Source organism: Halichoerus grypus, chromosome X (assembly GCF_964656455.1).
Source record: "Halichoerus grypus chromosome X, mHalGry1.hap1.1, whole genome shotgun sequence".
NCBI classification, from domain to species: domain Eukaryota; kingdom Metazoa; phylum Chordata; class Mammalia; order Carnivora; family Phocidae; genus Halichoerus; species Halichoerus grypus.
In genome coordinates this window covers 107,723,829-107,745,376 of record NC_135727.1, presented here as the reverse complement: position 1 = coordinate 107,745,376, position 21,548 = coordinate 107,723,829, and the positions used below count along the sequence as shown (strand labels likewise).

Here is a 21,548-nt window from a genome sequence, read left to right as displayed (position 1 = left end):
CTCTCCACTCACGTTCTCTTGTTCTCTCTCTCAAATAAATAAATAAAATCTTTAAAAATAAATAAAATAATGACCTATCTTTAAATTATATTAATTCACAGATACTTTGCTATTGTTACAGGGTGACGACTTGATTTTAATTCACCTTTCTTAAAATAGAATTGATTTATTTTTTAAGATTTGACTTTTGGTTAGGTTTTAGATTTATCTGTTATATAAAAATGCTCAGGGAAAGAGAAAATGTGGAATCATTTTTTGTATTTCTATTCTTATATGAATGTGTAAGCTTATAGATTTAAAATTGTTTATCAGTGGATGCTAATGAAATATGATAGATATCCAAGATGTTTTCATTAACAATAAAGGTTAATTGCATTAGAAGAGATCACCAGTTATGACCTGACAGGTTGAGATGAGGCACACAGTAAGACAGGACATGAATAAGCAAGCCTTCCTCCCTTTAGCAACCACCACTAATAAAATCTTGCTGTATTTAGGGCATACAAAGATTAATAAATGGATGACAGTTTTAAAAATCACCAAAGAGGAGCATAGATGGATATTTAGATCCAGAGTCATCACTGTATACTTGGAAACTGAAGGAAAAGTGTCCAAAAACACTTACACTGGAGAAAATCTCATCAGGTCCACCACTGTGGATTTATAAGCAGATATGGAAGGAGTAGATTGGGCCCTGAATGGAGAATGTAGTGGTATAGAAATACAGTTCATATAGCTAGATAGTATGAGCTGGATACTTTCATACACTGCATAGAGGAATATAAATTGGCTTAAACTGTATGGAAACAATTTGGCAAAACATATGATACCCTTTGACCCCAGTAATCCTCCTTTAGATATTCAAGCTCAAAGCAAAATCAGAAATTCAAAGAAAATGCATATAAGATGACATAGATCATGGTACTGTATATTAAAATGAAAGTTAAAACAAATTAAATATCTAATAATATTATGCATTCGTAGTGTGAATATATTTGCTGCCACTAGCAATAGCCTTTATAAATTGTACTTAAAGAATAATTTATACCATGTAATATTAATGGATAATGCATAAAATGACATCGTATGTCTTATGGTACAATCCTGATATGAAAATATTTAATGAGACATTTTTAGGCGCAAAGTTCAGAACCCATTCATATTACTTTAAAAAGTGTTTTGTTATTATACCTTAAACACACACAAAAAAAGTGTTCTGTTAAAAGATACATGGGATTTAGGTTCAGAACTAATAAGAAGTCACAAATTAAGTTCTAGGGACTTTCTCTGGTTTTGGGGTCTTAATGGGTCTCTTGGTCTCTGCTTTTTCTAAGCTTGTCTTCGTGCATTGTCTCCACTTTTAACTCTCTTGGACTAGCTTTCTCTAATTATTCATAGTAGCTTTTCCATTATAACTTTGGATTTCACATGTTGATTACAGCTTCTCTGGCCTAAATCTACCTAAAGTCTCCTGTTTCTGCTTAGAGAGGATGGTTCTGATTAGGCCAACTCATCTTTCTCATGAAACCAAGGCATGGGTTATTTGCCTGCCTAGGAATTGTCTGCCCTTGGGTCAGGGGCCATCTTTGCATCAATCAGTCATTCTGGTCTGTGCATGAGGGCACATAAATAAACAAACGGCCTTCTCTCACCAAGCACTTCCTCCATCACTGCCTCTCAGTCCCATCACTGGGACTACAAACTCTATGTTTTATCTAAACCAAACTTCTTACCTAAATATACCTCATCATTTCACTACTTACACTGTTAGCTTGCCTTTTCTCACATCTTAGAATTGTCGTCACTGAATTCATAATTAATTTCAAAGCCCCATCTCTTGCATGCCCCCACAAAGTCCTTTTTTTTTGACTACCCTAGGAAGAATTAACACTATCATAGTACTCTGTTCATGATTGTCTGACAGCACTTACGGTATTGTAGTTCCATTATGAGAGTAATATACATGAACTAGTGACGATAAAGAGCTTGCTTTTGACACCATTCTCTTGGGAAGTTTATGAAAGAAAACTATGAGACCATAAGTTTGTTAACATTATGACAGTGAACATAGGGGCAAAACCAGCACCCACAAATATACACACACACAAAAATCATACATACGTACAACTCAACCAAACTTGGTGTTCTAACATCCTCACACATGAAAACTATCAAAGTACTATTTCTGAGCTGTGTTGTTTTCTTCCTACAAGAGACCTCATTCTACTGGTGGAAGAAGTGCTTTTACAACAATGGTGTCATCTTTTAAACAATGGTAGAAAGAAGGATCTATTTTCTGCATGAGTCAATTTCTTCAATGAATATTTCAGGCAAATGAATAAGCACTTGATTAACTCCATGCTTTGTTTCAATGGTTTCCATGGGTGGAGTGGTTTCACCAAATTCCATGTGTAAATTGGTCAGATAGAACAAGAATTTAGATTTCCACAATCTTTTTTGGAACTTTCAAACTTCTGTTATCTCATCAGACCCACAGATTGAGTTGAGACTTTCTTCCTAAGCTGGGTTGTAGCAATGAACCCAGGAGTCAGTAGCTTAATTTTCTACTTCTTTGCATCAAATTTTCTCTTGAAAGTGATGCATGCAATATTGAAGAATGGCAAGGAGGAGCCTCTCTGAAGTGTTAAATATTTGGTTCAGTGGGTCCTATCAGCAGGTAGGGCCTGCGGGGAGCTTGTTTATCCAGCAGAACGATCTCATTATGAGGACAGTGATGTAGTATAGTTTACTTCATACCCTGAAGCCATTCAAGGAAACAACTGAGTGAGTGATATTCATGTTGGCCCTGTATTGTGCTGTTATGACTTGCAATAACTGGCAGCATATTAAAATAGAGATCAGGGACTATAGCTACTCCATTGAATGAAGTTCTGAAATTTCAAAGTTATTGAATTATTCAGTATTTTCCAATTTACAGAATAAAAGAATATGTGATTGACTATTTCATGGCACATTAATGGAAATAAAGAAAGAGAATGCACAGGCTTTATACATTTCACAGTTCATATTTATTTCTCATAATTTCATGGTACCCAGGTGGGTCTCTGTATAAGCCAGTGTGGCCCTTACTGTCAAATGCAAAGACAAGAGCTTAACTTTGAATACTAGAGAACAATAAAAAAAAGAAATATTAGGCCACTGCTGTCGCCGTCACCGTCGCCGCCGCCATGGCTCAGTACAAGGGCACCGCGAGCGAAGCGGGCCATGCCATGCACCTGATGAAGAAGAGGGAGAAGCAGTGCGAGCAGATGGAGCAGATGAAGCAGCGGATCGTGGAGGAGAACATCATGAAGTCTAACATTGACAAGAAGTTCTCGGCACACTATGATGCCGTGGAGGCAGAGCTCAAGTCCAGCACCGTTGGTCTTGTGACCCTGAATGATATGAAGGCCAAGCAGGAGGCACTGGTGAAGGAGAGGGAGAAGCAGTTGGCCAAGAAAGAGCAGTCGAAGGAGCTGCAGCTGAAGCTGGAGAAGCTACGAGAGAAGGAGCGCAAGAAGGAGGCCAAGCGGAAGATCTCCAGCCTGTCCTTCACCCTGGAGGAAGAGGAGGAGGCAGGGGATGAGGAGGAGGACGCGGCTGTATACAAGGAGGAGCTGGAGAGGGAAGAGGTCACCACAAAGAAAAGGAAATTGGGGAAGAACCCCGATGTGGACACCAGCTTCCTGCCTGACCAGGACCGTGAGGAAGAGGAGAACCGGCTCCGGGAAGAGCTGCGGCAGGAGTGGGAAGCCAAGCAGGAGAAGATCAAGAGTGAGGAGATCTAAATCACCTTCAGTTACTGGGATGGCTCTGGGCACCGGCGGACAGTCAAGATGAAAAAGGGCAACACGATGCAGCAGTTCCTGCAGAAGGTGCTGGAGATCCTGCGCAAAGACTTCAGCGAGCTCAGGTTGGCGGGGGTGGAGCAGCTTATGTACATCAAGGAGGACTTAATCACTCCCCACCACCACAGCTTCTGACTTCATTGTCACCAAGGCACGAGGGAAGAGTGGGCCGCTCTTCAATTTTTTTTTTTTTTAATTTTTTTATTGTTATCCGCTCTTCAATTTTAACGTTCGCGATGATGTGCGGCTGCTCAGTGATGCCACTGTGGAGAGGGATGAGTCCCATGCAGGCAAGGTGGTGCTGCGGGGCTGGTATGAGAACAAGCACATCTTTCCCGCCAGTTGCTGGGAGCCCTATGACCCTGAGAAGAAGTGGGACAAGTACACGATCCGGTGAACGTGGAGGCTCCTCCGGCTCCCTCTGTCCTCTGCCCCCTCCCGGGGTCTCCAGGACTCCAGGTGCCGCAACCACCCCCCCGCCCTGTCCCCACTTCCCTCAGCTCCAACTTGACAGGGGTGAGGGAGGAGGGGGCTGGCCACCCCCTACCGCTGGTGGTGTCACTTACCACTTTTTTCTTTTATGATAAATAAATGCACACATCAGAGTGGGAGCACCTGTATTGTGCTTTGTTTTAAACATTTTTTTAATTGAGATAAAATTCACCATTTTGATCATTTGAAAGTGTACAGCTCAGGGGTATTTAGTACATTACAGTGTTGTACAACCATCATGTCTGTCTACTTCCAGAACGTTTCTGTTGCCCCACAAGGAGACCCCGTGCCCATTAGCAGTGTCTCCTCCAGCCCCTGGTACCCCCCTACTTTCTGTCTGTATGGATTTGCCTATTCTGGATGTTTCACATAAATGAAATCATACAGTAAAAAAAAAAAAAAAAAAAGAAAGAAATATTAAAGAAACCATCTTAATGAATGATCACTAAAAGGAACCTACAACACTGCCTTTATAAGCTTCGAAATATTCATGAATACCAGATTGAAAAATAAAGTAAGGTTTGAGACCAATGTCCCATCTTGCCCATAACAATACACTGGAAACAACATAAGCTGTAAGTTTAGAACAGAAGGGAACCCTGCTTAATGTGATATGTGGTAAGATTATCAGATGCTTTACCCTATCCCTAGCAGTGCCTAGGGTACCCTGTACATTTTAGTTGAAATAATGAATCAGTGAATGCCTCCCTGCAGAGGTCACTCAGACTAAATAGTGTAAAATCATTCCTTCCCCCCACAAATGCAAATATTTTCTGTTTGAAACATATTAAAGGAAAGAGGCATGGCATGACTACCAAGGCTATAAAGGTTCTATACCTTTGAGCTACTTTGAGCGGTATACAAAGGGGCATACAAAGGAACCTAGCTATGGCTTTTTGGTACAATACCCAAAGAAAGGATATTGAGCTGGATGAACCATGAGAAGTTATGTTCCTCTTTAAAGGTATTTACTAGTTAGCCATATAAGAAGCAAATTGCCACTTTCTGAGAATTTGAACTTGTATGTAAATAAGAACAGCTTAACTACAACAAATTGTTTTCATGAGGCAGCGACTGCTAGGCCAGAAGATTCCTCTGGCTTTTCGTTTAATCCATATTAATAAGCAGGCTATGAAGATAATCTCAAACCAGCACTTGAGAATCTTTTAATTGCTAAGTAACATTGCAGCAACTTAAATTTGCTTTGGATTTAGTAGATGTTCACATTAACAACTGTCCAGTCCAGCTTTTCATGTAAGTGCATCCTCTCAAATTTATCAGCCCTCAAAAAGTGCATACAAAATATTCACACTCAGAGGCTATTCCCTCTTAAAGGCAGGGGAAAACAAAAACAGAAACAACAAAGTCTGAATCAATGCAATTTCTACTGTCTAAACATAGATTTCTAATTTCTCTTTCTAGAGTTACATTGTTAGTATATAAGAAAGCAACTGATTTCTATGCATTGATTTTGTATCCTGCCACATTACTGAATTGCTGTATGAGTTCTAGTAATTTGGAGGTGGAGTCTTTTGGGTTTTCCATATTAGGTAGCATGTCATCTGCGAAGAGAGAGAGTTTGACTTCTTCTTTGCCAATTTGAACACCTTTCATTTCTTTTTGTTGTCTGACTGCTGTTGCTAGGACTTCTAGTACTGTGTTGAACAATAGTGGCGAGAGTGGGCATCCTTGTCATGTTCCTGATCTTAAGGGAAACACTCTCATCTTTTCCCCATTGAGGATGATAGTCACTGTGGGTTTTTCATAGATGGATTATATGAACTTGAGGAATGTTCCCTCTATCCCTATACTCTGAAGAGTTTTAATCAGGGAAGGATGCTGTATTTTGTCAAATGCTTTTTCTGCATCAATTGAGAGGACCATATGGTTCTTCTCTCTCCTCTTATTAATGTGTCCTATCACATTGATTGATTTGCGAATATTGAACCACCCTTGTATCCCAGGGATAAATCCCACTTGGAACAGAATAGAGAGCCCAGATATGGACCCTCAACTCTATGGTCAAATAATCTTCGACAAAGCAGGAAAAAATATGCAATGGAAAAAAGACAGTCTCCTCAATAAATGGTGCTGGGAAAATTGGACAGCCACATGCAGAAGAATGAAACTCGACCATTCTCTAACACAATACGCAAAGATAAACTCAAAATGGATGAAGGACCTCAATGTGAGACGGGAATCCATCAAAATCCTAGAGGAGAACATAGGCAGTAACCTCTTCGACATCAGCCACAGCAACTTCTTTCAAGATACATCTCCAAAGGCTAGTGAAACAAAAGCAAAAATGAACTTTTGGGACTTCATCAAGATAAAAAGCTTCTGCACAGCAAAGGAAACAGTCAACAAAACAAAGAGGCAACCCACAGAATGGGAGAAGATATTTGCAAATGACACTACAGACAAAGCGCTGATTTCCAAGATCTATAAAGAACTTCTCAAACTCAACACCCTAAAAACAAATAATCAAGTCAAAAAATGGGCAGAAGACATCAACAGATACTTCTCCAAAGAAGACATACAAATGGCTAACAGACCCATGAGAAAATGTTCATCATCTTTAGCCATCAGGGAAATTCAAATCAAAACCACTTTGAGATACCAGTTAGATACACCAGTTAGAATGGCAAAAATTGACAAGGCAAGAAACAGCAAATATTGGAGAGACTGTGGAGAAAGGGGAACCCTCTTACACTGTTGGTAGGAATGCAAGTTGGTACAGCCACTTTGGAAAACAGTGTGGAGGTTCTTCAAAAATTTAAAAATAGAGCTACCCTGTGACCCAGCAATTGCACTCCTGGGTATTTACCCCAAAGACACAGATGTAGTGAAAAGAAGGGCCACATGCACCCCCATGTTCATAGCAGCAATGTCCACAATAGCCAAACTGTGGAAAGAGCCAAGATGCCCTTCAAGAGATGAATGGATAAAGAAAATGTGGTCCATATATACAATGGAATATTACTCAGCCATCAGAAAGGATGAATACCCAACTTTTGCATCAACATGGATGGGACTGGAGGGGATTATGCTAAGTGAACTAAGTCAAGCAGAGAAAGTCAATTATCACATGGTTTCACTTATTTGTGGAACATAAGGAATAGCATGGAGGACATTAGGAGAAGGAAGGGAAAAATGAAGGGGGGGGAAATCGGAGGGGGAGATGAACCATGAGAGACTGTGGACTCCGAGAAACAAACTGAGGGTTTTAGAGGGGAGGGGGGTGGGGATATGGGTTAGCCCTGTGATGGGTATTAAGGAGGGCACGTATTGCACGGAGCACTGTCTTAAGCTTCTATCATGAATCATGGAACACTACATCAAAAACTAGTGATGTACTGTATGGTGACTAACAAAATAATAAAATAAAATAAATAAAAATAAATATAGATTTCTCCTTACCATGATTAAAAAATGCCTGAGCTTGTCAACACAGCCTCTAAGGTAGAGTTTAAGGTTCAAGGAAACCTTCTGTACTTGATTTTTCCACCTGTTCTTGGCTCTTTAAATATACATGAAAAGATACGAAGTATTCCCCATGATTTGTTTTCTGAATTTATTACCACTTTTTAAAGGCAGGAGTCTGATAGTGCTTATGAAAATACTATATAAATGAGGGAGTTCTACATAATTGAAATGAACTGTTACTTTTACACCCATGACAAAAATGAGAAACAGATCCTGAAGGAGGTGCACAGATACTTGCTTGTAGTACCAGGAACAAAATGCAGTGTCAGTAGATTCCCATCATGACTGATACATGATTATACATATAAATGTAGATGAACACCCAGTTGTGTGTAAAGCTAATATGTGTACAGCCTATTATGCATTTTCTTGAGACCTCTTCTACGGTGATAAAACTAGACTTAGCATCACTAAAAAGAAGTCTCTGACCTTTTTTAAAATTTTCACTTAGAAATTTACTTGAAGGAACAGTATACAAATTGTGTACTTTTGTGCAATTTTCCCCTTAATTTTTACACTAAGTTAATCAAATAGACAATGTGTGATATTATTCTTTTGAAAGCAAATGCATATTAAAACACACAACAGGCTTCATTCCCATTTCTTTTTAATGTTTCTCTGACTTTAGGAGACTTGAATGCACAACAGAGCTCACAGTATGGAAAAGACACACAGACATACTTTTGTTGCACTGACTAGACAATGCAAGCAATAGCGTTCTGCTGTAAACACTTGTGATAAAAGAAAAAAAAAAGTTTTGTAAGCTAACAAACAAGTGTACCCCAACCACACTTGCCAACTTCCATCTCAGACCTGTTTCTGCTCCTTATTTCCATTAATGATGTCACAATCCTGTTGGGAATCCTGGTTTGAAATGGCAGCCATCCTTGACTTCTTCTTCATCTCTCCTGTCTGATTAATCTCCCCATCCTTTTGATTCTACTCTATAATTTCCCCCACATTTCTTTTTCATATCATTCCCCACTTCTTTTCTTCACCTGTACTATTTTAAGAACTAAGTGGTCTCCTTGCTCCTAGTTGAGTCTTTTCAGTCCATCCTTGATATTGCCACTAGAGAGATCTTCTAAAATGTAGATCAGATAAGACCACTTCCTTCACAGATATTTCCTGCTGTCTACATTGACTAGAGCAGTGGTTCATCTCAGAAGCATCACCTGGGAACCTTCTAGAAATATAAGTTCTTAGTTCCTAACCAACATTTTCTGAATCTGGAACTCTGTTGGTGGAGCCAAACAATCTGTCTTTTAACAACTCTTGCACATGATTCTTTATGCACACTAAAATTTGTCAACTACTGGGCTCGTGGATTAAGTTCAAGGTTCTTGGCATGGTGTCTTGTCAAACCCACCTTTCTGATCTTATTTTCACCAGGTTACACTCTTCTCCTCCCCACCCTATTACACCCTTTCAGAACCTTATCCTTTACTGCCCTAACGGGGATATCTCATTGAGTTGAAAGTTTTCCTTCCCAATTACCAAGTTTTAAATTGAGGCACAATTCAAATTCCATCTCTTTCTAAATTCTTTTTGATCTTCCCAGTCAGATTTCTGCTCCATTAATGTATGTAAAAAAAAAAAAAGTAGAAGAGTTCAGGCTTGAGATAAAACAAACCTCTTGCTCTGTGTTTTGTCAGCTATCTTTACTGTTGAAATTTCTCCATTCTGTTTTTTGATATATATAGTTGTTGACCTGTCGTTCCTCACTAAAAGGTGGTTTCTTCAGAGTCAACACTAGTGTCAGGAGTCTTTGTTGTAGAACAGTGAGTTGCATATAGTAGGTGGTTGATAACCTATGTGAAATCACCCCCGAAACATGATTCGAATGCTAATGCATGTTGATTTCATTTGTTCATTGCTGCAAACAATAGCCCATTTATAACTTGCCATCTTTACAAATAGAATTCTGTTCTGATATATTTTCTAAAAGAAGGTTAAAGTAAATATGCACCTTAAACCTTGTTACTCTCTTTAAAGGATCATTTTGCAAGGTGGGTGTCCTGCCATCCAACAGGCCTTTCCCTGTGAGGCTAAATTGGAAAAGAGATTAAATTTGTTCACTGTTTATTTGGTTTGTTGCTCATCATGTTGTTATTTCATCCAGCATCCAAAAAGTGTCCCATAGGTATAAAATTCCTGAAACTGGCAATACTTTTTGACCTATCTCTATGCACATAGCCTTATCTATTTTGTGGCCCAAATAGAAGGGTTTTGTGGAGATACACTTGAACTAAGTAAAGAGTGTAATAGTATGCCTAATGAATGTAAAACAGAATGCATTGTTTTTAATGAATCAACAAGGATTTACTGAGTTCTGAACTATGTTCAGTTCTATGGAATAATTGTTCTGAGTCAAAAAAATTGTATTGCTTTGCAGTATTACAAAAGGAAGGGAAAATGCATAGTGTTAATTTTTTCTAAATTAGTAAGGTTAAAAATACCTAGAAACAATAGTTATGAGTAATACACATTTCCAGTACTGATTTAAGTGAATGTTTATTCAGTTGATCACAATGGTAAAGTAAATATAGATATGGAAATAACTATGGTTATCTAATTAGAGATATATTAGATTTAGATTTATGGATGATGATAGACAGACAGATAGATAGATATAGGCATGGATATACATAAAGTCCCATTTCCCAAAGTATCCACAGTTCAGTGATGAATGAAAAACATGTAAGCAAGTATTTATCCACTATGTTTCATGTTAAATAGAGAACACAGAAGAAATAAACAATTGAAAGATTAAAAAAAATCTTTAAATTGAGATTGCTCTACCCTTGAAAGATGGACCATATGCATCAATTCCTTATGCTCAGAATAATAACAACAACAAAAGAATCCAGATTTTCTTGTAGTAGAGTGTGTGTCAGCTTGTGTTCACCCAAACAGTGGGGCTTTTCCTATTCCAGTTCAGTGTGAGAATGGCAAAGAACACCCACTATATTGCAGGTATACTGTGTTACGCACTTCCTCATACCATTTTTAAACATGAAGAAAAGAAAAAGAAAGATTCAAAGACCATATGAGTCTTAAGCAGAATTTACTTCCATGCAAGGCAGGGATACTATGATCCAACACAGGGAAATGGGGTTTTCAGATGAACTGTTAGAAAATGGCATGGAGGGGCGCCTGGGTTGCTCAGTCGTTAAGCGTCTGCCTTCGGCTCAGGTCATGGTCCCAGGGTCCTGGGATCGAGCCCCGCATCGGGCTCCCTGCTCAGCGGGAGGCCTGCTTCTCCTTCTCCCACTCCTCCTGCTTGTGTTCCCTCTCTCACTGTGTCTCTCTCTGTCAAATAAATAAATAAAATCTTTAAAAAAAAAAAAGAAAATGGCATGGAAAAAAATTGACCACATATCTGTATGCAAGGAAAAACAATCCCTATGAAGACTATTTCCCAGGTCAAAGGCAAGTGTGGGCCTTAAAAATGGCAAAGCCAGAAGATTTCACGAGGAAAACTGATTTGTGAGTTTGCACAAGCCTTGGGGGCCAGTTCAAGGTTTGACCATTTTACTGGAGCTTGGCCTAGGTGATTGCCAAACCCCTAGTCCACCTGTTGACCCAGATAGTACAGTTGAGTCACACACCGCACACCATCCAGGTTTACCATCTAGCTCTTTTCCTGACCATTTATCTGAGAGGTGACTGCTTTCCAGGGCCCTGACTGCTCACTGTCTGCCGTCCGTCACTCCTTCCAGGGCATGCAGCAGGCACAAGCACAAGCCTAAGGTGAAATGAGATTTCCTTTATCAACACTAGAACAACCCCACAAGGCAGTTTTTCAACATGGAGAAATGAAGGCCCTGAGAGCTTTGCTGACTTGCTTGACCTTGATATGGCTGGGATTTGAACTTGGGTCTGGTTTGTCTAGAGATCATATATCACCATACATTACATAAATTTCCCAACTCTGTCTTCATTAACAGGCATGTCCATACAGAGAATGACAATTAATGTTTTTCATGGTGAATGAGTCATATGTAGATCCCAGAGCCCTTTCTGGTTAAATTATGTTCAGAAGAACTTCATTGTTTTGTTTTCTATCTTTATGTGGAGTATATCCCTCTCTCTTCTTTATCAGCCAGTTTGATCATCCAGAAAAGCTCATCCACTAATCAGCCTGGATTCAAATATGTACTGAGTCCCCATACAATTCATGCTCATCCTGGAGTCTCAAAATGCAACATTATTTGGAAATAGATCTTCGCAGATGTAATTAGTTAAGATAAGGTCATACTGGAGAAGGGTGACCCCTAAATAAAGTATCATTAGTGTCATAAAAAGAAGAGAAGAGACACACAGACACCGAGAGAATGTTGTGTGAAGACAAAGGAAATGTTGGGAGTCCCAGGAAACTCTAAGGATCACCTTCTGTCACCAGAAGCTAGGAGAAGGACATGGAACAGATTCTCCCTGCTGACACCTTCATTTATAACTTCTAGCCTTCAGAGCTGTGAAAGCATACATTTCTGTTATTTAAGCTCCTCAGTTTGTGGTACCTTCTTATAGCAGTGTGAGGAAAGCAGTACACAATGTTTAATGTACATGGTGACGATGATTTAAGGTAGACTTCAGTGTGGCCATGTGAATGTGTGGGGCGCCAGCCACAGAAGAGTGACACTGCCAGAAGGAGACAAGAAAATATCCAGAGGAGGTCCTCTAGTGACAAAAACAGTAAGTGGTGCTGCATATTGAGTAGCTCTCTTCCTACTTTTTACCTTGAGTCCAGGAAAAGATGATGACTCTTTGTCTCTTCCAGATGTGGAAAGGCCCTGAAGGATCTGGCCACTCTCTTTCCCACTCCCTTCCTCCATATATCCCAGCCTTCCCACTCTTCTGTAAACATATCTGGTGCATTCCCATCTCAGGACCTTGGTTTTGAATCCTGATGTCCCACACAATTGCCCAGCTGACTCTCTGCTCAAATGTTAGCTCCTTGAAAAGCCCTTCTCTGGCCACTGTATTAAGAGCACCATGGACACTCTGGCCTCTTGCTATGCTTTATTTTTGCTTCTGGACACATGATATTGCTATGGTTCTTGTTTTTCTTCTCTGAGAGAGCTGGAACTTTGTTCACTACTCTACCCCCAGCACCTAGAGTTTTCCCTCTCCTACAGTGTGTGCTGAATAAATGAATGAATGATGTAACCTGAGGCACAAAGAGATTAACTGTCAATTTCCCAAGGCCTCACTGAATTCAAGATTGATTTCTTTCTGACTCTATACAGATGAGGTAGCTCAGAAATAAGTCCAAAGGTCTGGAAGAAGTGCAACATGACATAATAATGTAAAATTGAATTGATTTATGGAAGCAATAGGACCTAAAAGCACTACACTTGCAGATGTATATATGCTTGTGCTTCCTTTGGGGTGCGTGGCTGGTTAGGAAGGGCTCCTATTTGAGTTAAAGAGCCATTCAGGGGACATTATGGGTCCCTGTTGATCACAGAGTAGTGAACTTATAAGCAGAGATGTTCAGTGAATATTTACCTTGAGTTATAGAGGGTTCCCTGCTAGCCAGAAGCACAGAACTCCTTAAACCCATATGAGAATGCAAGGAGAGGGAATCAAGAGTTAGTGTTGCTGACTCCCCTTTAGAAGCCAGGAGTCTATTTGTCCTTCTTTTCTTTCTGAAAATATAAAACCCTTACTTTCTTTTGCCCTGAACAAGGGATTTATTTTATCCCACCAGGAAAAATATACAGATATATTAGATCATCAAAGAAAAACTTGTGTGTGGCAAAGACCAAGGCCAGATTGCTATTCCAACCCAAAGATGTGCTGTTTGGGCTTGGCTTTGATGTTCCTCTCCAAAAAGGATAAAAATCCTATCCGTAGTTGCTCTAGATTCTAGAGCCCTGGGAATATGGTAGCATTTCTGGTGACCCCATGGCAAATGAACTGTTGGTTCTGAGCAGCTGTCGACACTGAAAACTGATTTTAAGCATGCTTTACATAAACCCCATGTTGTTCACAGAGATGGCTTCTCTCCCTTTATTGGATGATATGGGCAAATACTGGGTCATTGTCATTATTTGTTTGTTTTTGGGTCACAGGCAGTAACTCTAGAGTCACTCTTGACATCCGGTAAAGGAAAAGATAACAACAGCAGTTACAAAAGGGTAAATACAAAATACTGCTGTGGTTTGTAATGGACCAGGGGTTGTCATAGGTAAGAAGAGAGGGATTAGGAGCTTGAGGGGCTGCTATGGTTGAGCTAAAAGGGGTCCCAAGTCAGCCAACATATCCCTTTACCATGCCTTAAGAAGCTTCACTGCCTTATTTTACCGTTATGGCAGGTACAGATTCAACTGCTTTCCTCAACTGTGGGAAGATTACCTGTAGGGTGGAGCCAAAGGAAGTGGAAAAGCTTGTGTTAACACAGTCTTTCGGAGGGGGGTGGGAGGATGGGTTAGCCTGGTGATGGGTATTGAGGAGGGCACGTTCTGCATGGAGCACTGGGTGTTGTGCACAAACAATGAATCGTGGATCACTGCATCAAAAACTAATGATGTAATGTATGGGGATTAACATAACATAATAATAAATAAATAAAATCTAAAGGGAACAAACAAACAAAAGACAATAATGAAGGGGTGCCTGGGTGGCACAGTTGCTTAAGCTTCCGTCTCTTGATTTCAGCTCAGGTCCTGATCTCAGGTCCTTACTTCAGGGTCTTGATCTCAGGGTTGCGAGATCGAGCCCTGTATTGGGCTCTGCTCAGCACAGGGTCTGCTTGAGATTCTCTCTCTCCCTCTCCCTTTGCTGCTTTTTCTCTCCCTCTCTCTCTAAAATAAATAAATAAAACAATCTTTAAAAAAAAAAAAGATAATACCAAAATGAATGGATTGAATTATAACGTTAAGTAAAAAGATTTTGAAATAGAGCAAAAAGGTATGATAAATGCAGTCAGAGATTTAGGGTGATAAATGGTGGCTGTGACAATTTTCACACTCACTTATCAGATGAGTGATACTTATACTGATGCTCTGTTTTTGTAATTTGAGACAAAAAGTATGTAAACTATACCTGGTGCTCAGTTAAAGGAACAGTGCATAGAGTCAATAAACTCTTAGCTTATGCAGTGAAATAGGCTCTGATATAGATGGCTATTGTAAAAGGAGGCTATGAAAGAATTTTTGAAATCTATTTAAAATTTAGTATAAACCTTATAAATGTAGTATTTGATCCAGTAATTACACTTCTGGGATTCTTTCTTGAGGAAATAATACTTTTTTTTTTTTTCTTTTTCGAGTGCAAAGTTGTAGAACATTGTATATAAAGTTGTTTTATCATAGAATTACTTAGAACAGTCAAACCTAGGGGAAAGACTTAAAGTCAACTAACAGCAGAAGAATTAAGTAAATTATAATGTAGTGTTATTATAGAATACTATGCAATTATTATAAAATATTCAATAAAAATCATGATATAAAATTTTATATGTCATCTCACTGGGAAAAGAAATTGAGTAAACAAAAGGATAGATTATGAATGAAATGTTATTCTCTTTTTACTCTCTTATAGTTTCCCTTTTTTCTTTTTAATCATTAGAAAACAAATACTTGGGGGCGCCTGGGTGGCTCAGTCGTTAAGCGTCTGCCTTCGGCTCAGGTCCTGATCCCAGGGTCCTGGGATTGAGCCCCTCATCGGGCTCCCTGCTCCACGGGAAGCCTGCTTCTCCCTCTCCCGCTCCCTCTGCTTGTGTTCCCTCTCTCGCTGTGTCTCTCTCTGTCAAATAAATAAATAAAATCTTTAAAAAAAAAAAAAGAAAACAAATACTTGAAAGAAACTAAATCCTCACCAAGTACATGCTATACAGTGCATGGGTTTTGGTGTATCAGGAATACCTGCCAGAATTTGGAGGCTAAGATATGATGGAGGGTTAAGTCCACTAACAGTATCTTACTTTCCTTGGTACCAGCTGTCCCCTGATAAAAAGGGAACCATATCTCAGAAGAAATTTGGTAACAACTGACCAAGGTCTGCACCCACCTGAAAATGACCTACATTGAGAGGGAGATACATGATAATTTCCAAGCTTCAGGCTTTGCTAGACAAAGGGTATTCTAGAAATTGGATTTCTGATCATTGGCAGAATCTCTTGAGTAATATCAATTCTTACCACCCATATAAATCTCTTCAAAGTATTTGAAAGAGCTCTTCCTCAATTGTTACATTGTACGTATATGTTAAGGGCCCAAATCTGGAAACATTCCACCCCAGAAAAACATAACCCAGAAAGGAGACATGAGGACAAATTGTTGTATAAACCAATGCATGCTATAAAGGTTAGCTTGCATTGTGTTTTGCTCCTGTCATTGAGGCTGATAATTTGGGTGCATCTCTGCTAGCATTGCCAATTTTCACTTAGGAAGTCCATATTTGGCAAAGATAGCAGCCTGTGCAGATAAAGTACAGCATTTGCCTAATTAAAATCTAGCCTCAGCCTTTTGGTTCGGTGCCTGTGATAGCTCATGTGCATGGCCTACACTTGCCTTGAATCAGTTCATGTCTCACGTTTGGGTTTTTCCAAGCACACTAGGGCTAGAAAGAAATGATGCCGATGTGACAGTATATAGATTTTAGGTCTGTCTGTGAGTCTTTTTTAAAAGAAAATTCATTACATTTTTATAGCCTAAAAATTTTAAATGAAGAGATTATAAAAACATTTCAAAGATCCCACCCCTTGACAGAAATGATGTAGATTTTTTTGTTGATTGGGAGAGGTATTTCAGTCTATGACAAAAGATACGAGTTGCTGAGTGCACTGACATTATTCCTCTCCCTGACTGCTCGTATTCAGTCACGTACTCCTGCCAATTTTACCTCCTAAATCTTTCTCAGATCTACTCCATTTCTCCTTCTTTACTACCACTGCCCAACTTCAGCCCTTCAATAACATCACTCTCCTGGCTAAAACCTTATATCTCTACCTAAAAATACAGCCAGCATGGTGCATCTAAAACTATTAGACTGGTCGCAACACACTGCTGGTTAAAACTCTTTATATGTCCCCCATCGTCTTCACAATGAAGCCAAACATTTGTTTACATCTCAGAAAAGTACCTCCACAATTTGTCTTTGCTTAATTCTTTGCCCTCATTTCTTGCTATTTTCTGCTTTAAACTTGTTTTTATATCACAAAGCCTGCAGAATTCTGCTACTTGCTATTTCTTTGTCTTTGCTTTTGTGTTCACTTCCAAAGTCAATAACTGCCTATTCTTTGTATGGCTAGCTTCTTAACTTCTGAGAGGCATCTCACATGTTTTCCCTTCATGGAACATGTTCCTGGAGCCCTCTGCATTTCTTAATCAGTACATTTCCAAAGTGTGATTTTAATTTGTCAGTCTCTCCTATTAGCCTGTGAGCTCCTTGAAAACAAGGGCTCCGTCTGTCTGTCTTGGTCTCCAGCCCCTAGGGCAGAAACTAGGATGAAGGTAGTTCTCATTATATGAAGATATAACTGTGTTAGATCAGCTTTCCTAGAATAGAGCCCAAACAGGGTTTTTGATGCGCAAAATTGATCGAGTGCTCTTCAGGAAAATCCTAAAAGGGAGGGAGGGAAGCAGAATAGGAAAGGGGAAAGAGCTGAGGGAAGAGGTCACAGGTAAACTATAGACTTGGCCTGGTCCACACACAGAGGAGCTCTGGCGCATAAAGTGCCCTATTGGGATGTCTCTACCTGATGCAAAGGAGCAGCCTTTTGTACACTCACATAAGTCTGTTATTGGCAGTGGGCACACCCAAGGGGATGTAAATTTCCCAACAGGATGGCTCTTGTCATTCAAGGGTAATTTTTAACAGAAGGAGACAACTGTGAGCTGTTAGCCTGAAGTACTCCAAGTAGCCGGAGAATGGATACATTAGCTTAGTAAAGGGGATCCGGTTGGGACATCTGTTACATTATCATAGATATCTTTATCATTTATAATTATTACAATGTACCTACCCAAGTAGATACTTTAAGAGTAATAGAATTTGCCTTTTTATAAGTAAAGTCTTATATTTTCATATTAGAACGTAGTATGTGTAAGGTCAACACATGGTTAGATTTTTTTTTTTTTTTAGGAACACAGCCTTCAAGATTGTTACCATGGAAATATTAGTAATAGTGACTTAATTAAAAATCCTCTCCCTAATCTCATTTGAATATATTTACATTATGTAGTCTATGTAGCCTTTGTTCATGAAGTGCTAATCAGTATGAACTCCTTGTAAAGGAATTTGTTCTGAATCTTAATTCCATCACTGCCTTCATCTAAGTTCCCAAAACATTATGGGTGGCAACAAAAGTGAATGAATATGGTTCTTCCTACTCCTGCCCTCCTTTATGACTTTATGGATTCATAACGTCCCATGGACTGTGAGGGACTATGTACTGCAGATCCTGCAGAGGGGCCACTGGACTAGAGCATTTCCGTGGAAGCCTCTCATCAAGGAAGGAGAACACTAATAGTAAAGTTTTGGGAGAGGCTTATAGAAGGGTGTATTATTCTGAAAGACAGAAAAACAGATTAAATACTATTGGCCTACCCAATTACCTGATGATAGTTTTAATAATAATAATAATGGTGACTTACATAATGGAATTAACATTGTCTAGAAATGTACTTTTGGAATGATTGTTTCCAAATGAGCAGAGCTTGTGTGCTGAAGTAAGGAAAAACTAAACATATCAGTAGTGATTCCAGTCATCAAGATTTGGGTTTTAAGTTATCACATTTTCTTTTAAGATTTGAGATGTCCTGCTACATAAGATTTAAAAAAATGCTTTGTGGCTATATAAGAAAAATGTATCCATAAGGAGATGCATACTGAAGTATTGGAGGATGAAATGTCATTATGTCTCTAACTTATTTTCAAATGGTTTAGGAAAAAAAAACACAGTAAGACAGAGTCTGTGTGTAAATGAGGCAAAATATTAAAGGTAAAAAAAAAATCAGTCTTCACTTACTTCATTTATTAAAATGCTTTAATTATTGAAGAAAGACATAAGCTCATCATTTATTTAAATGTGTTTATCCAAGTAACTTGAAAATATCTTGGATTATTTTAATATTATTTGACATCCTTCCCAAAAATGTGTTAAAACATGTTACTGATTTTATAGTTAATTTTTGAACATCATACATTAAGTTCAATGGTAGTAGAACTTCCTAAGCCATAGATCCTACATCTGTTTCCATATTAAAATGAACATAAGGTGTCTCTGACATCCAAGGTGCTGTTATTTCTTCATTTTACCTCTGGCTTTTCCTTGTCTTATGACTCTGTTTGAAACTTTTTCTTGATTGTTAGTTAAGTAATGAATAACTTTATTTTTTTTTAAGATTTTTTTTTTTTTTGAGTATTTTCTACACCCAACATGGGGCTTGTACTCACAACCTTGAGATCAAGAGTCATGAGCTCGACTGACTGAGCCAGCCAGGTGTCCCAAAGACTGCTTTTTTTTTTTTTTTTTTTTAAGATTTTATTTTTAAATAATCTCCACATCCAACATGGGGCTCGAACTCACAACCCCAAGATCAAAAGTTGCATGCTCTACCAACTGAGCGAGCTAGGTACCCCTGAATAACTTTAATTTTCAGAATGTTTATGGTTTTCTTTCAACTTTTTTCTGAGTAAGCATATTCTAAAAGTATATATTAATACTCTTTCCCCAGTGCAACTCTCCCTCTGTTCTCTTGATCTAATTTGTTACTAACTTTTTAGAATTTTCTTGACTAAATATTTTTGTTTTTCGCTTTAAGCATTTTGCTTTATCTTACAAATCTTCTGGGAGTTTGAATAATTTTATCTCCCTGTTTATACTGCTACCTTGAAGGGGTTTCAGCCTTTTTCACTGGCAAAGATGTCTTCTGTGACAGATGGCCTCAGTTACAATAACTTGATTCTAGAATTGTATTATCATTCATATAGTGGTAAAACAAGATGATTTCATGCTTATCACCAGAATTATAACTATTTAAAATAAAATCCCGCCTAGGATTTATTTCATGCAGTGGGATAAATGTACAAAATAATGTTGATAAATATCACATATATTCATAAAACCTTGACATCTCTGTGTACAATTCTGTCATCCCATTTAGTGTGTGTGTCAGCTCTGCAGCAGTCATTGAGAGGAATCATGGCAATAACTTCGACATTGATGTCCACCAAGCTTCTAGTGCATTTACTCTACACATTACCAAAATACAACTCTTTGATAGGAATTTTAGACCAAAATTTGGTAATTGAAATTAACTAAATTAAAGAATGTTGTGAAATTGAAAATACCTTAATTAGGAAACAAAATATCATGTTGGTAGGGAGAATGAATTCTAGGGCCAGACACAGCTGGGTGGGAATCCTGGCACTGGTGTTGAGTTTCTTCAAATGTAAAATTTAGTTATTAACTTACTTACTCATTCGTTCATTCATTCATTCCAGTACTGTGTGTTGAGTTAGTAGGCAGAGTTCCAGACACTGAGGCTAAAGAAGTGAGTTAGAAGGACAAATTCCCTGACCTTAAGGGGCTTCCATTCTACAGGGGAGTCAAAGCAAACAGAAAGTGGGTACATAATGTAACATCAGATAATAATAAGTCCTATGAAAAGTATTGAAGCAGAATCTGGAATAAGGGATCAGGATAAGAAGCTGGTGTTTCAGACAGGGCAGTTACAAAAGACTTCTTCAAGTAGGTGATATTTAGAGGAATGGAGGGAGGAAGCCACGCAGTTGGTAAGAAAGCTTCCATGTTGGGGTGCCTGGGTGGCTCAGTTGGTTAAGTGTCCAATTCTTGGTTTCTGCTCAGGTTGGAATCTCAGGGTCATGAGATCGAGTCCTGCATCAGGCTCCACACTCAGCACAGAGTCTGCTTGGGATTCTCTCCCTCTCCCTCTGCCCCTCCCCCTGCTCAAACACACTCTCTTTCTCTATAAAATAAAAAATAAATAAAATCTTAAGAAAAAAAGAAAGTTTCCATGTAGAGAGAATAGTTAGTTCAAAAGCCTTAATGGATATTTTTGTGAAGGGTAAATGAAAATCTGTAAACTCAGCCATAGTTAAGTGCTCATTAGATGTTAGATATTATTTTAAGATAAGAAATGTAGATAATTCTATAGGTCATGTGTCTTCTTTGCTCTAGTAATGCACATCTTCCTTCTCATCTTGATTATTTTCCTTCTCTTGAATCCTACATTATTCATCTAAGCAAGAAATACACCATTTCTCTATGATAATGATAATGGGGATACACCTGTTTTGTGGGGACCTGTTGTTTTGTGTGCGTGTGTGATTAAAAAAAATGGTGTCAAGATGCCATTTGGAAGGTGGTGCTTCCAGGACACCCAGAAAACCCAACCAGCCCCCACCCCCATCAGCCACATTTTCCACCATGGTTTCTATTTCAAACTTCCATTGATGCTTCCAGCAGAGCAAAGTGACTGTCTGCCTCTGTCTCTGGCTGTGAAACCATTACCGGAGGTTGACCTACTTTTGTTGTATTTCTTTTTGCCTTATTTGGCTGTAAAATATTTATTTTTGATTTTGTCATTGAGTGTCCAATCAGAGAGATAAAACACACACCAATTTGAAGAAGGAAAGTTTATATAAAGAAGTATTAAATGTAACAGAGCATTGGAGTGATAAAGGATTGGCTAGTAAGAAAGAAAGATGTATTAGTCTTCTCAATCTGCCATAACATATCACCAT

The 21,548-nt window shown here is 38.7% G+C and overlaps 1 protein-coding gene and 1 pseudogene across 2 annotated transcripts in view; both read left to right on the top strand.

Moving 5' to 3' along the window:
- IL1RAPL1 (interleukin 1 receptor accessory protein like 1) overlaps positions 1 to 21,548 on the top strand; it is a 1,364,983-nt gene that overhangs the window by 686,145 nt on the left and 657,290 nt on the right. The window lies entirely within an intron of this gene.
- LOC118551567 (protein FAM50A pseudogene) lies at positions 3,160 to 4,459 on the top strand (annotated as a pseudogene).